This window comes from Equus quagga, chromosome 16 (genome assembly GCF_021613505.1).
Source record: "Equus quagga isolate Etosha38 chromosome 16, UCLA_HA_Equagga_1.0, whole genome shotgun sequence".
Classification (NCBI taxonomy): Eukaryota; Metazoa; Chordata; class Mammalia; order Perissodactyla; family Equidae; genus Equus; species Equus quagga.
In genome coordinates this window covers 4742051-4757548 of record NC_060282.1, presented here as the reverse complement: position 1 = coordinate 4757548, position 15498 = coordinate 4742051, and positions in this window count along the sequence as shown.

Sequence of the window (15498 nt, the reverse complement as noted above, 5' to 3'; positions counted from 1 at the left end):
ATATAATCCCACCCACACAGGGCACCAGGAAGTCTGACCTGACGTGTGCCTGAGGGTGGGGAGCTGGAAGGAGTTGATGCACAGCATCGCCGATGTGTGGGGGCGGGGTCCCGATGCATGTAAACAGGTGTGCTGGGGAGAAAGGCTTCCTCAGTCAAATATACTCAGGAACCACTGGGTTAACAAAGCTCAAAAGTTTCCTAGGGCAGTAAAGGCTGTGAGAAGTTGTGGTGTGGTGGGTTGTAAATCTCCAGGAAAGGGATACAGAAGACAGCCATGCAGGTAACCTATTTGGGGGGAGCAGCTTATAGGACTAGCATTCCGTGGAACACTCTGGGGAATGCTGTGAGTTCTTACAAGAAAAGCACTTGTTGGATGAAGGGGTGGGGCACAGATGATTTTAGGGCAGCGAAACTACTCTATATGGTCTTCTAACGGTGGATCCACGTCATTATACATTTGCCCAAACCCACAGAGTGTACACCACCAAGAGTGAACCCTGATGTAGACTACGGGCTCTGGGTGACAATGACGTGTTGATGTGGGCTCATCAATTGGAACAAATGTGCCCTCTGGTGGGGGATGTTGATGGTGGGGGAGGCTGGGGGCATATGCGAACTCTCTGAACCTTCTTCCCAATTTTGCTGTCACCCTCAAACTGTTCTAAAAAATAAAGTCTACTTTTTGAAAAGGTGGAAACAAATATCAAATAAGAGATGCATACAAGTAAAGAAGATTCTGAAACTCCTGCTGAAAAAGCCCTTAGCACCCAGTGCCTGGCACACGATCATGGTAGTAACTGCTCAATGAAGGTGAGCCACTACCTTCTTATTTAATAGTGTCGCCCTGACCAGGTGCAGATGAGGAAAGTGCCGAAGGACACATGGATGGCAAATGGTAGAGCTCACTTATATGAATAAGAATTATTAATCATCATAAAAAAGAAGTTCCTTTGACTACTCATTCTGGAGCAGAACACAGAGGTGCTCACAGGAGAAGCAGCTCAAGTGAAAACCAGCCCCTGTATTCTGGAATATCTGCCCTTGTGGCTTTTGATTATAGGATTTTTCATTTGTGGCAAGAGAGAACAAAACCTTCAAAACCTCATGTTCTTTATGCTGTGGCCTCCCAATCAGGAGTCACAGGTCCTCTTTGGTCTCAGCTTCCGTGGAGTGGGGTCCTCTTCAGGGAGGGGCCCCTAAAGTGAGTGTTGTGTATACTTATATTTAATGTCAGGCCATCACAAACGTATCTTATAAACGTGGTGAAAATCTAACCTCAGTAACAAACAGAAAAACATACAGAAACTTAATTATATTTAATTAACTATATTAGAAATGACCATTAATTTTATTAATAGGTGCATGATGATGATGACAGCCATGATGACAGTGTTGCTGAAGAGGATTCCTGGAATAGGATCCAGAGTTGCCATCCTGCACCTGTGGCAGGTAGGGAGCTGTACCTGCATTCCAGTTAAGTCAGCCGCATAACGCCCTGTGTGTCCTAACTAATGATGAGCAGGGGACCCCAGGGGAAGCGCCAAAGTGGGTTAGAACCCAGATATTCTAACTGCATACAGAGCTCCAAGTGGGGTTACAAGAAGTTGCGGATCCTCAGCTGCCAACGCCCTGGGTGTCCTTCTGAGCTGGGTGGGGCGTAGCTAAGATAATTACAGAAAAGATGGGAAAGGAGCCCTGCCCATATTATCCCTCCAGAAGATTCTAGAAAGCACAGAGTGTTTTTAGGAAGCACTCACATCCTCATTCACTGAGAATAGAAATTTCTCTCCAGAGAGTTCTGCCTTGGGTCATGAACTAAGAGCCAAGCCAGTCTTGGAACCCCAGTCCACAAACTTGCAGCCACTCGACCCCCACTACAAAGTTCCATGACAGTCCTTCCCGAGGCTGCCCACTGTGCGCACAGGCGCCCTGTCTCGGGGACTAGGACAGTCCTCACATGGCCTCTCGTAGGGGCTCCAGGCCTGAGCCTCTGTCTGGATGGCTCTCTAAGCCTCTCCAATCCATCTCTGGGCTATGAACTTGTCTTCTGGGGCCTGGAACATGCCAGGAGGCCGATGACAGGGATGGGAGGAGTAGAGAAAGAACAGAAGGATGCCGGGAGCTTCGCCCAGTCTGCAGGGCGTGCGTGGGCTCCGCTTCTGACCTTATTCAGTCAGTTAGGCTTTCAGCAAATACTTGATGACTGTTAGATGCTGGACTCTGTCCTAGGTGCTGAAGTACAGGAGTGAACAAAACAGGTGTAAATCCCTGCCCTCACGTGGCTTACATTCTCCGGAAGACGCAACCAACCAATATAAGTGCAAAATATATCATAGGAAGTGGCAGACGGTGATATGTGCTATGGGAAGAAAGCAAGCTGGAGAGAGGGGCAGGAGGCCACAGGGGTTGGGGGTCCGAGAGAGCCCACCAAGAAGGTAACATGTGAGTATAGACTCTGGGGGAGGTAAGGAGGTGGAGGGCTGGAGAAAACATGTTCTGGTCAGAGGGAGCTGCTGGGCAGTGGTGCTGAGGCACAGCCAGGAGGCCAGCAGGGCCAGAAGGGAGGGTGGACCAGGGAAGGTGACCTGACCTTACTTACACTCTAAAAGGATTGCTTTAAGACCCTCTGTGTTGTCAAGATTCAAAGAACTGCACATCTAAAAAGAGTAAATTGTTCCATATGTAAATTATGCCTCAATATACATGATTTTTAAAATGCAAAAGGATGCTGTGGGGTAGGCAGGGGAGGGGAGCGGGGGGATGGCTGACACAATAACCCAGGGGAGACCTGGGCATGTGGACCAGGGAGGTTTGGTGGAGGTGAAGAGAAGGGGTCAGATTCTGGGTAAATATTGATGGTAGAGCCAGCTGGATTTTTCTGAGGGATTGGATTTGGGGTAGAAAAGAGAGGAGTCGAGGATAATTCCAAAGTTCTTTGTTCTGACCAGCTGGAAGGATGGTGTTGATTTATTGAGATGAGGAGCCCTTCAAGAGAAGCCGGGATTGGGGGTGGGGGTGGGGGAGGGGGACGACAGGGGTTCACTGTTGGCCACGTGAAGTTTGAGATGCCTAGTAGAAGTCCAAGTGACCATGTGGATGTCCAAACTGGAGCTTCTTATGAACGTTTATTGGATGGAAGGAAGGAAGGGAGAGAAGGAGAGGAAGGAGGAGGATGAGGACGGATGAGCAGGAGGAATCCACATCTAAGTACTTTCCCATCCAGGATCACCTATGTCCTCAGCAGCCTGGTTGGGGGTCACACTAGGTGGAGACCTGTCACTGCACACTGTGACTCAAAGAGGAGAGACGAGATCACCTCTAAAGTGTCAACAACACATATTGTAAAATCCTGGCAGATGCTGCATATAATTTTCTTGGGAACCCTGAAAAGGCAGGACCTGGAGACCTACTGTGAGCAGGCTCTCTGAGAGGTGGCAGGATTTGGGACAACGGCCTCCTTTCCTGCCCTGATCTACAGGGTTGATGCTGCATCTGGCCCTTAACTGTAATGATGGCCGATTTATGGCAGTGAATTCGCTGATGTTTGCTGTTTGGGTGGAAGGCAGGGTGGGTGCAGAGCAATGAGAGGAAACAGGGCTGAGGGTCATGGAAGGCCGTCCTGGGCCAGACTAACCATCTCTCTGAACCCTCCTAAGAAGTAGAAGACCAAGAAGGATGGATGAAATCAACTCCTCCCATCTGTGAGCTAATTTTAGCCCTCGCTAGCTTGTAAGAAGCAGGGTACCTGCACCCGACTGACAGCCCTAAAGTCCTGGGTCCATCACGACCTTTTTCAGATGAAGACACTGAGGGGTCATAATAGTGCCAACCTTGAAGGTGGAGGGAGGATCAAATGAGTCCATACATGGAAAAGAGGTTAGAGCATGGATCTGCAAACTGTGGCCTCCAGGCCAAAGCCGGCTGCTGTCTTCGTGGGGCCCATCGACTAGGAATGGTTTCCACATTATTTAATAGTGGGGGGAAAATCAGAAGAATATTTTGCGACCTATGAAAATATGACATTCAAATTTCAGCCTCCATAGGTAAAGTTTTATTGGACATGGCCACGCCCATTCATTTGTGCATTGTCTCTGGCCACTTTCCTGCTACAGCAGAGCTGGGTTATGGCACTGTAAGTCTAAAATATGCACCATCTAGCCCTTTACAGTTTTTCTGAGCCCTGGCTTAGCAGACCCAGCTCCTGAAACAAGGTGTTCTATTACAGGAACAAACTGTAGTGAGGTCATGTAAATCATTAAGAATTAAGGTTCTGGCCAGGGTCAGGTCTGTTTTCTGTATGAGCCTTTGGGTTAAGTGCCAGGAGGAGGGCAGCAGGGGCTCCAGGAGTGAGTGGGTTTCCTACAAGACAGGTAGAAAGGAGCCTGGCTTTGTGGAGCCCCTCCTGTGGCCGTGATATGCTTTTGGCCAGAGTCTCCTCTTAATCACAGAACTGGAAGAGTCTGGAGAAGACCATGGTCCTCAAGGTGTGGTCCCCACACCAGCAGCATCCCCTGAGGCCTTGTTAGAAATGCATGCTCTGGGGCCCATCCTGGATCCACACTGAGGGTGGGGCGCTCCATCTGTGTTTTCAGGAGCTCTCCAGGGGGAGTCGGAGAGCCATGGCCCTGGGGAAAGCTCTGACCCTGGCATCCTCAGATGGAGTTCTGGACACCCATGCCCCCAGAACACGAGCCACGTCAGGAAGCCCCTGACATTCAGGCAGCTCCTGCAGGTTGTAGGGAACGGATATTGCTTTCGCCATAGAGATCACACTGAGCACCTTTCATCTGCCTGTTTTTCCTTCTTTCTTCCACATACAGGCGAGAAAGGGCAAAAGGGGTCATCTCATGTTTTGAACTAAGATTCCTCAGCCAGAAAAGAAAAATAAAAATCAGCAAATCAGGTCTCAGTTCAGCTGAGGTCTTGCCGGGTTTTTAGGGAAAGGCTTATCAGCGAGCCAGCCTGCTGGGAGGAAGACCAAGAGAGCATGTACCGTGCCACTGGTCGTCTGTCCACCTCACATCAGCCAGCCTTCGGAAGACAGCTCAAAGAGGGGGAGGCTGTGTCACAGCGGCCCCTGTCCAGCCTTTCTCAGTGAAGGAAGACCAAGACACATTTGCAAACGTGCCATAGAGATTTTAATGAAAAATTAGAAAAGTGCATTATTTTACAACACTAGAGTAAATGATTCTTTCTTTTTCTGTAAAGACATTGTAAAATATATACAAGGTTGCTTAGTGCATTCGTTACAAAAGAAAGATGCAATCCCTTGCATAAATTACATATTTTACATGGGCTGGATGTCTACTTGGACTTGTAAACATTGGTGATACAGTCTTGTTTTGTTTTTTCATTCTTCAGGTAAGCTGCAATAATAGATACCTCTGATATTCATTTGATGGTTGTCTCATTCTGTTAAACTTCAGAACGGCATTCTAAGGCCATTTGTGAAAGCACCCTCTCCACAGATGGAGAAGGCCAGAGAAGAAAACGAAAGGAAAACGAACAGTTACAGTGACAGTAGACTTCTTTGAATTTGGTTCACTGGGGTCCAGTTGGAATCACCGGTTTGGCCAAATCTGGTGCGGGTTCCCCCCAAAGGTCTGATGCCTCACCCATAGTTGGGTCCATCATCCAAATCGCAAATGCCCAGCAACACGGGAAGGTAGGCCCCTGCAAGGGCTTCAGGAAAAACCATTCCATCCTCCCAGAATGTGGCCAGGCTGACCCAGCTTCTGGTAGAAATTTCCTGATTTCCATCACCCTCCCCAGAGAATGTTCTGGAGGGCCTCCAGCAGCACCACCATCATAACCAAACACAGGCCCTCTTACCACACAGTCACAAAAATGTCCAGGAATGCCAAAGAAAAAAAAAATTTAGAGACCCAGAGATACCCAGTCAGTGCACACACACACGTGCCCCAAATGAATACATGAGGATCCACATCTCTGTGCCCCCACCCCGCAGGATGAGCCCCCTGTGCAAATGTGCCAATCATTTCTATGGGTGTGAGTTTAGAACTAATTCAAGCTTAACTTCTTCTACACCTGGGGGCACAAATGACACTTTTTTTATTTTTAATGTTTTGAGGTACAAGGGTACACAGTTGGCTAAAGTTAAAAATTATACATCTTAGAGGGAGTATCAGCAATTTCTTGGCCTGCTGGGGATAGACTAGAAATTCTTCCTCAATGTTAATCAATTCAGTGTTTTAAAATCTACTCATCATCTTTGATGTCTTTGCCTGTGTCTCCCATGTTTGTTTAAATGTTAACCTTCTGATCAACATTTATGGACATAGGAGAGAGCCTCAAATTTTCCAGTTTGGATTAGTCTGTTTTCCTATTTAAATTTTGCTCAATAACGCCAATAGTTTCACCTAATCTAATGTATTATCTATTCCATGGAGATTTCTGATACAGCAGAGGGTGGACTGAGAGGACCTCTGAGGGCCCCTTCCGGCCCAAAACGGCTGTCAAAATGCTGTTTGTGGGCTGAATAAACAAATATATAATTAGCCTTTTTCAGGAGTGTGTTCTTCTCTGAGGAGCCATCAAATTATAGAGAAATCTTGTTAATTGTGGGTTCTGCTTCACTGGGTTCCCACTAATCGTGTTTTTCCTTTCATTGGATTTTTATCTTTCTACCCAATTTCTAAAATTCAGCTTGAGAAAACGCACCAATTGCTGAGGCATATTCTGATTCCAATACCTGTTCATCTGACTCTGTTTCTAGAACTTGTGCATCTTGGATGTGGTCCATCAGAACTTTAGCCATATGAGGCCAGGGACCTTGACCGTCTAGTCCACCACAATGGCCTCTCCCTAAAGTTGGCTTATAGCAAATGCCCAAATGCTATGTAAATAATCACCGGATAAATGGATCGATCAGCAGGCACTATTGCACAGAGGGGGCCCTGAGGAGCCCCCAGGCCCAGCGCTGCTGCAGCTCACTTCTAGTAGTCTCTTCATCCTTTCAGGTTAGGGAAAGATAAGACTTCCCACAAGGTTTGTCAGGGGAAAGGGCTTTGGCTTGCTGGAAAATGTCCCAACCCACCATCGCCAAGCATCTGGTCCATTGGGAACTGAAAGCTGGGGCCATGAAAGAGACCCAATCAAGAGAAGGATCAGAGCGGGTGGGTTGAGACATGATTCTTTGGTGTGAGGAGGTCTATAGAACACTGTACCTGAAAAAGGTGACATCCCAGGAGAGAAGAGCTGGCCCTGCTCTGGAACCCAATGTTGGGAGGACTTGGTCCTGTCCCTCCTCCAAAGCACCCTCCCACACTGAAACGTCAACTAAGAGCCTAGCACACAACGACACTTACGTCCTTTCATCCTCACCAGCATCTGTCCGGGACACACCTGCTTCTCACCTGGCCATTAAATTCTTTGTAGAAGAGGATAAGAAGTGACTTGCCTAAGGCCACATGGCCTGGTTACAAAGAAGAAGGAAAAGAAGCCACAGCCAGCCAGGCACTTACGAAGCCCCAATGTCTCCACCACACCAGATGCACCAGGAGCTGGAAGAGGTGAGGCTGAGGGCTTACGTTTTTAGTGGCCAGGGTTTGTAGCCAAACTTCACAATACCTCCCCCCTCAAAGGCAAGAGCCGAGCTTTGGATGCTTAGAGGTCTCCAAGAAACTGGACCAGAACCTCCAGGGAGGCTGGAGTTAGTTAGGATCCAAGAGTGAATGGGAAGACGTGAAGAACAAAAATTTCCCAAATAAAGTCACCTCTCCCTCAAAGGTGCCCTCCTCTCTTCCCTCTATCCTGATCCCTCTCGTGCTGAAACCAATGTCACCAGTCAAGGAGGTGCAGGTGACAGAAAGGCCATGTTTGGCCTCCCCCAATTCCGTGCCAACCTGTGTGTCCCCTGAAGCTTCAGACAGAACCCAGGCAGACTCTGGGGGCAGGTCCCCCACCCCATGCTTTAGAAGGTTCGTCCCACCAGCATCTGCAGCACATGGGTTTCCACCCCTATTCCTTCTGGAACAACTCACCCTTCCAGATCCTTCATTCATAGATGGAGAAATAAAGACCCTGAGAGATGGCAACATTCACTGGGATGGCATATTTGAAGATCACAGTCCTCCTCTAAATCATTCTCATCCTACCTCCCAGGAAAGGTGACCTGCCCAGGGGACATGGCGCAGACTATGGAGGGGGTTCAAGGGACGCTCCTTCACCCCCCATGGCTGGGCCCTTTGTCCTGTGCAGGGGGACACCACAGCCTTTCTGGGAGGCTGCCCCCTGCAGTCACTTTCTACTTCAAACTGCATCCCGCTCGGGTCCGCGAGCCCAGTCTTCATGCCAGAGAACTCACACTGCTGGTCTCGGGTCTGCCATCTGGGGTCTCCTGCTATTAAGAAAAGATGCCTGAGGACAAAGGTCTGCATGGATAATCATAAGAATCAAGGGCTGGGGCTGAGCGTGGCTCCCATCTCAGGGTTTTGTCCCTGGACTTTTGAACCAGGTGAAGGAACTGGCAGATTCAGCAGATACTCTTCCTGCTGGCTTGGAACTTTCTCCTCTCCGATGCCTGCCCCGCACCCCCCCGCCCCAGCCATGAAGCCTCCCCCATCTACCTGGAAGTGACCCCCCCCCTTCCTCTTTCTCCAAGGGCATATCCCCTGCATCCTTTCCTTGTGGCACCACAGGGACCCACCCTCCCTGGGAGCCTGAGCACAGAGCCTGGGGAGGAAGGAAAGGGCACGTGCCATCAGGGTACTTGGTTTTGAGTTCCAGCGCTGCCACTTCTCCAAGTCTCATGGTGCCTCCTGTGGATGGGGGTGCTCTGGGTGCCCCTGCCCAGCACACGAAGAGTGCATGAGCAACGGGAAGTCACGTCTCCACGTGCGCAGTGCTGCACTGCACGCAGGTCTAAGAGTCCCATCGTGGTTCAGGCCCCGCAGTGCAAAGACAGTTGACCTGAGTCAGATGGGGCCCGGCATGAGGCCCCGTGCTGGGCCAGTGGCTCCTGTAAGTGGAGGACATCTCCTCCCAGGAAGCAAAGAGAGCCCTGAAATAAGGACAAGCAGAGGACATGGCAGGGAAGAGCAGAGGTAGGTGGAAGGGCAGAACAGATGTTCAGGTTTAATCAGAAGGCAAGTCCTGAGGAGCCATACCCTCTCCTCACAAGGAAGGGCGAGCTCTGCAGCTGTGGAAGCCCCACGGCTCCGAAGGCTAAGGCTTTCTCTCTTTAGAATCAGGCACCTCGTGCAGTGAGGATGGGGCAGAGCCATCAAGGAAGTGAAGCAAAGAGGCATTGCACAGAGCTATTGGTTACTTAAAGAGCCATGTGCCAGGAAAAAAAGCATCTGAAGGGAAAGAGTCGCCTGCAACAGAAGGTGTCTGGGGAAATACTTCCAGACGCTGGTTGACATCAGCCCAGCCAGTCCTCCCCAGGCTTGTGTTGGTGGCAGAGAGAACCAGGCAGGCACTAGGAAGGGATGGGGCCTGGGAACTTGGGACTTTGGCCCCTTCGTCTGGAAAGGAAGAAACTCAGGCCCAGAGAAGTCAAGTGACTTGCCCTAGGTCACGCAGCAAATCACAAAGGCAGGGTTTGAGTCGTGGTTCATCCCATATTTCCTAGGCTAGACTTCTTTCCACCCAGCCAATGCCTCTCTCACCACCCAGAGGCCACATCTCAAAATCAAAGTCCACATTGCATTGCCTGGGGACAGGGGGCACTCCACACCGGGAGATGCCACTCCTTGACCTTGGCTGTAAATCCTGTGCATACTCTCGACACACCAGTAAGAAGAGAGGTCTAAGGAACAGAGAGTGAACCTTCATCCCTGAGCTACCAGCACTCACCATGACAGCAGACCCCACCCCCCAGCTCTTCTGCTGACACCCTTACTCAAAGGACCCTGCCCTCAGCACCAGACCCACAAGAGGCTCCAACTCCAGGGGAGAAACACAGAACGAGAGCAAGGGTCCATACCAGCATCTCAAGCTCCGACGAGGCAGGCCCTGGTCACAGGGAGTCACAAAATCTGTTGTTCATAGAATTGATCAGGAAACAGCAAACTCTTCATGCCCAAGAGTTACACGACATTTTCCTTGTGATAGTTTCATGCTGATCTTTGGCAGAGCTGTTAGAAGACTTCACAGAACAAGCCCCCAGGATGCTTAAGTGAAAGACTAAGAAGATCTTATCCTGAAATATTCACACGTGCAAATTAGGGCTAATGTCCAGAAGAGAAAAAAAATTAACTCCACCTAAATAATAGGACTCCACAGAATTCAAGGTGGGTGAGACTCCTGGATCTATTTTCAGGAGTAACGTTGTAGGAGACTGGACCTGGTCCTTAAGAGAAATGCAAGCACGTATGAGAAAACTAGCAGAGTGCCAGGCACAGAATAGGTGCCAGAAAATCTCATCACAGCTACTTCTCACAGCCCCTCTGTACAGGAGGGCTTGTTTATAATCTCCAACATAAAGATGGGGAAACTGAGGCTCAGAGAGCCAAAACCACCACCCACCTGAGAATGGCAGAAGCGGGTCTCAGGTGTGTGAGAGGCCATGACCTGAGTAGCTTAGATTCCACCCCACCACGCTGCTCCATAGAGGCAAGAAGAATCTGTTCTTGCCTCTGTCTCAGGGCCCCAGAGGCAGTGCTAGGCAGGTGCAGAGCCACGGCTGGAGGTTCCTGTCATTCACTGCACACTTTCCCACACTGCTCAGCCTCTATTAGAAGTACATCCATGAGAAAACAGTGCTGACCTGGCTCCTGGTGACCTCCCCATCACAGGGCCCACCCACTGCAGGGTGAAAAGTCACAGGTGTGCTCCTGGAGTCTGAAGACGTACCAATCACCCACTTTATGGGAAATGTCTAGCCATGGACAGCTCATGGCCCTGTGGCACATGCTACTCTGCCAGGCCAATGCCATTGAATAGCCAACAGTGGGTCATGGGTTCTCATCACATTAATGTGCACCGGTTTCCAGGGATGGGGTAAATGCCTACAGTGAAATTAAGATATGCCTTGATGACAGCGACAGATGGCACAAAGGCCAGAAGCTAGAACTCTGACTTTCTTCCGCTCTGCAGGTGCTGCCCAGCACGTGCAGCTCCCAAGGCCAGGGCCATCACAGTTTGCTTCCCAGTGTGTTTACCCACAATTGAAAGAAGGACTAGGCAGCCCAGAAGAGGGCATCACTGAGTCCATCAGGGGGCAAAGGGTCAGGAGAGACTTTTACAGGATGAGTGAGATGCTCCCATCTCCACCTCCATGCTTGGGAGCAGCAGGAAGAACTTCTAGGTAGTGGGAACAGTATGGGCAAAGGCTCTGAGGTGAGAATCCACATGGACATATTTTCTTGATCAAAATTGAAAGGTTACTTAACCAGAGCATGTGGACTTCTTTATGTTATCAGAACTGAGAAGGCTGTGCTACTGAACTTTCCAGTGTAAATATCTCAGAGACAGAGGTCACAAATTATAGCCTTAATAATGGCCAAGAGTAGAGCCATAACAAGTCACATTTTTATGATTACTAATGATAGCCTTGGCAATCATTCCCACACATTGAAAAGCTACTGGGGCCAAAGTACCCCAACTGGCTTACAGGGATCCTTACAGCAACCCTCCTGGGTTACACCTGCTCGCCCTTTACAATTGATGAAAGCACGTCTCTGTGCTCTAGGTCTGTTTATAGCTGGATCATCCCCACAGGTGCTTAGGGGAAAGCTTGCTGATGCTTGCTCAGCACAGAAGAGAGATCCATGTGTGAAATCAGAAAGAGCAGAGCCTTGTTCAGCTCTGGCAATGGGACCCAGCGTCCAGGGGCTCGTGGACACCTCTTTTGAAGCTTCTCTTAGTCTAACAGAGGAGATCGCTTAATATGACTTATTTATCTACCATGAAAGAGGTAATCCCAGAGGTCTCCAGAGTGCCAAACCTATCAAATGCATTAATCATGGCCACAGAACATCACCTCTGTCATTCTCTTGCCTAAACTTCCTTAACCTGAGGAAGCCAACCAACAGAAGCAAATCACGGCGTAACCCACAGACAATTGGCCCAGACCCTTCAAAATGGCAACGTCATGAAAGACAAAAATGGTGAGGGAGAATGTCCTAGATTTGGGGAGTCTGGGGCAACCAGAGAAGCAACATGGGATGCAATCTTGGATTGTATCTCAGACTCACAAAAAGGCTTTGAAGGACATTTTGGGGACAATTGGGGAAATCTGAATATGGGTGGGATATTAGATATTTTGTATGAATACTAACTTTCTTAGAGGTGGTAATGGCACTGTTATCTAGGAGAATGCTCCTGTTCCTGGGAGATGACTTCTTTCTCGGCTGAACCACCTAAAAGTCATGGACATCACTTCATCCTTCAAATACCTCTGAGTGTGAATGTGGGGGGTGGGGAGGGTGGGAGAGGATTAAGCAAATGGGGCAAAGTGCTGAAGGCTGGTGAGTCTGGGTGAGAGGCATATGGAAGTTCATCACACTATTCCTTCCATTTTTCTGTAAATCTGGAATTTTCAAAACAAAGTTGGTGGGGAGGAAATCATGGTAATAGATTTTTTTTTTCCCCTGAAACAGCAGCCTCTGCCAAGGTGTGGTTGAGAAAGAACCACATAAAATGGATTTATGCCCAGGGCACTTGGGAACCCAGAATGCACGGGGCTATGGCTACATGGCCTGTTCCCTCTCCATCTTCCCAGCTCCCAGTACCCTGCCAAACAAAATGATTTTTGGTTTTCTTTTTGGTGGCTCAACCTTCAAATGTGCTCAGTGACCAGAACATCCAGGCCAAATGTCTTCATGCGTCAAATTCATTTTGTGCTAAATGCTCATAAATCTCACCCAAACTGTCCCATTATGTTGATGAGGAAGCTACAGAGGCCCAGGGAAGTGAAATGACTTCCAGAAGCCCAGCGAAGCAGAAGCTGTGGGCCAGGTCCATGCCCTGCCAACCTCTGCTTGCCTGGGATGCTGCTTGGGTCCCACACAAACCGTGACTCTGGAAGAAACACACTTTAGACCCCAGCAGCAGGCCTGCATGTGACAGGCCCCAAGTCACACCCCTTTCAGAGCAAAGCCACAATTCACTGGAGCGTTTGCAGATGGCAGCACCTATCATACTAACAGAATGGACATCTTCCAGCACAGGTCTCAGACCTAGCATCTCTGTGGATGCCCTTAATTAGGGTATCTTAATTAGGGCCTATTATTTTAAAAGGTTACATAAAGAAACTGACTCATAAACCTCAGTGATGGGTGATTTTTCCTTCTTTGATGATTTTTGCTCTCTTACCTCCCTTTCCAACTCAAAGCACACAGACAACAAATGCCTCTAAACCCTTCTCTCCAGCTTCCAGCTGCTGGTGATCATCACTAGGAATCAGGACCCATAAGGCTTCCCGATCTGGATGAGGCTGAGAAAAATGACCCACCTAGGCTTATCTGTGGGTTTCTGAGTTACTGTCCAGATGTTCTCCTAATTAAGGCTCTGTGTGCAGAGAACAAACAGTGAGCCGAGATTGAGCAGTCAATCTCCTGTTTCATGGATGGGTTTTTAATGAGCACCGCAAAGGAGGGCCTCCTGGGCAGCAGTCTGCATCCATTTGCTTCCTCTCCTGGAAGAACTAAGGACCCAGTGGGGATTCTTGGGCTGCAAATGCTCTACTCTGATCATGCCTGAAGCAGAGGCCCCCTCCTCCCAATCGGTGATGCACAGCAAGAGCACAACAGACACTTCAGAGAGAGCATTTAAATTTAGAGCACCAAGCAGCCCACTGCGCTTAAAAGGCTGCTGCCCGGGTTTCAGGACAGGGTGGTGCAGATGGAAAGAAGAGATCCCATCCCAGCTCCACAGCTAACCAGGAGTCTCACCACCCAGACAGGCTGGTTCACTTCTATGTCAAAATGAATCTAACAGTCCAATGATATGACAGTACCGTCTACCCAGGATAGGTGTGAAGAAGATTAAAATGGAATCGTTTCTAGAAAGCAGGGAGCCAAGAGCTGTTGGGATAATCCATACCACTACCCATCTTCCTCCTGTTTTTGATGAAGTGGATGGATTGAGATTTCTTAGTTGGAAAACATCCAAGTGGGGGCTCTAAATTTCTATGAGGCATATTAATTTCTAGTCCCCACCCCAGGGATTGGGTGATGGGCCAACCTTCTGGGATTCTGGTGGAATTTGGTTATTCCTCAGCTCATTCTAACAGAAGTCGAAGCCCGTATCCAAAAACAAGCTGGTGTGATTTCTTCCCCTCACTGAATGGGCATGGTTAACTGGCAGAAGAGGAAGCAGAGACCTGGGCCTGAGATGCTAACATGTCCAGCAGTGAGGGATCTTTGGTGGGTATAAGCAACAGCCATAACAAAGCAGCCCAGAAAATGGGAGAAGGAGAAACGAGTGGGAAGACCTAGATTCTGGCTCTGTACTCCTTACATGTGCGTTCACCCCTTCCGGACCTCAATTATTTCCTCCTCTGAAAATGAGGGAGCTCATCGAGGTGACTCAGACTTTTTGAGGATTCTAATTCTGACTGAGTGAGCAGGTCCCGGGTGGCAAAGCTGTAGATGGAGATGCCCCAGTCCCATTTTAACAAGAGAGAAGAGTCCCACAGAGCCCCATGAGAGCACCTCACTGGATGCACCTAGGGAACTCCTTGGCCAGAGACGATGGTAGGGGATAGATGGACCACCTGAGGAAAAGATGGACATCACGAGGGAAGCAAGCCAAGTGTCAGCTCTGCCCCCTGAACGCTCTGAGTATCAACAAGGATGTTTCACTTTGAAAGGGAAGACTCGGTTGTTGTCCTTCAGAGGGTCAAACTGGTGGCAAAGGGGAGAAGAAAGAAGAGGGCTATAGAACCAAGACAAATTCCAAGTTGCTTCAGATGCTTCAGTCAGTGGTCATCACAGAAAGAGAAGACTTCATCCTACAATCCTTAATCCTATCAAGAAGAGTCAGCTCTGTGGGAATAGGGAATATGGAATATTTTCCAAAATTTCCAGGGAAGGGAGGAGCTCCCTGTCGCTGGAAGTCTTCAAGCAGAAGCAGGCCACTTTATGATCACTTTACATGGATGTTTTAGTGGGGGAACCAGTCCTGGATGAAGGGTCGAGCCCTTATTCCTCAAACTGACTTCAAGAGCCTGGTGCATTTACCGGTGGAGAAAGAGAAGAAGCTTCCCTCATCTGAGGCACGAATTAGGATGCCATGGCATGGTGGAGTCAGCTTCTTGGACCCTTTTGGGATCCAGACTGAGACTATTGTCTCAGTTCTGTCAAAGACCAGCTGTGTAACATTGAGCGAATCACGCATCCTCCCTGTGCCTCAATTTCTTTTACAGATTAAAGATTATCACACACACTCCCATTTGAGGGCAAATCTTACAAAGGAGAAACCCCACACTTATTCCAAGCAGCCCCCTCCAAAGCATGAAGCACCCTCCAAAGATGCATTAGTATTTTTGTGCCTATGACCCCCTAGAGCCAACAATCTCTCCCAAGAG